Genomic DNA, 1,542 nt, shown 5'->3' with positions numbered 1-1,542 from the left:
TGGGACAAGAGGAAAGTAAAAGGAAATAGAGGAAAGAACTAGGAGGTAAAGGGAGTTTGTGAAGTTCTAGATGCAGGTATGTCCATATGTAAATATGCTTATTTATGATGATGGGGAACCAGATCTATGTGTATATATTTATAGGTTTATTAGTATTAAGGTAGCAGAAGGACATTGGGTCACCACTCAAGTACACCCTCAATGCATGAACATTTTGTTCTATTAAGCTGGCATTCCATGATGCTCACCTTCCTGACATGATCGCTGAAGATAAATGGGTGCATAAGCTAATGTGGTGACAAAAGCTGATGGTGCCTAGCTATTAAAAGATATAGTGTCTGAGGTCTTAAAGGTTTGAAGGTAAATAAGCAGCCATCTATCCGAGAAGCAGCCACATGCACATAGAAGAAGCACACCAGCCTGTGTGATAATGAGGTGTTGAAGGGATCAGGTATCAGGCATCAGGAACAAAAATTCATATCATTGTAAATGAGGGGGAGTGCAGATTGGGGACCCAAAGCCCATCTGTGGGCAACTGGACATCCCCTTACAGAAGAGTCATGGGGAGGAGACAAGCAAGTCAGAGTGCAGTGTAGCAATGATGAAATATACAACTTTCCTCTAGTTCTAAAATGCTCCTTCCCCCCCACTATCATGATCTCACTTCTACCTTATAAATCCAGCTAGACCAAAGAATGTACGTTGGAACAGATAGAAACTGGAAACACAGGGAATCAAGGACAGATGAATCCCTTAGGTCCAGTGGTGAGAGTGGTGATACCGGGAGGGTGGAGAGAAGGTGAGATATAAAGGGGGAACCAATTACAAGAATCTACATATAACCTCCTCTCTGGGGGATAGACAATCGAACATGGGTGAAGGGAGATGTCAGACAGTGTAAGATATGACAAAATAAGAATAATTTATAAATGATCAAGGGTTCATGAGGGAGAGGGGAGCAGGGAGGGAGAGGGAAAATGAGGAGCTGGTACCAAGGGCTCAAGTAGAAAGCAAATGTTTGGAGAATGATAATGGCAACAAATGTACAAATGAGTTTGACACAATGGATGTATGTATGGATTGTGATAAGTGTTGTAAGAGCCCCCAATAAAATGATTTTTTAAAAAGACATTTCATTAACATGAGAATTCAAATTGCTAATAAACATGGGAAAAGATGGGCAATGTCATTGGCCATCACAGAGCTTCAAATCAGTATTAAAACAAGATACTATTACACTCCCACTAGAATGGGTAAGACAGAAAATATATTAAATAAAACCCAGAAAATAATAAATATTAGCGAGGATATGGAAAATTGAAACCATTATCTATTTTTGCTGGGAATATAAAATGGTATAGCTGCTGTTGAAAATGGTATGGTGGCTACTCGAAAAACTAGAAATTGTGCTACCATATGACCAATGAATTTAATTCACAGGAACCATATAAAAACTTTTCAATTTTTGTTTTTCAAAGATTTTAATAACAATAAAGTCAAAAGAAAAGCTGCTGTCTGAGGGAAGATGTGGGGAACAGAAGG

This window comes from Echinops telfairi, unplaced genomic scaffold (genome assembly GCF_000313985.2).
Source record: "Echinops telfairi isolate 266 unplaced genomic scaffold, ASM31398v2 ScPeMD7_3509;HRSCAF=4178, whole genome shotgun sequence".
Lineage (NCBI taxonomy): Eukaryota > Metazoa > Chordata > Mammalia > Afrosoricida > Tenrecidae > Echinops > Echinops telfairi.
The sequence above is the reverse complement of the archived record's forward strand: the minus strand, read 5'-3'. Positions refer to the sequence as shown.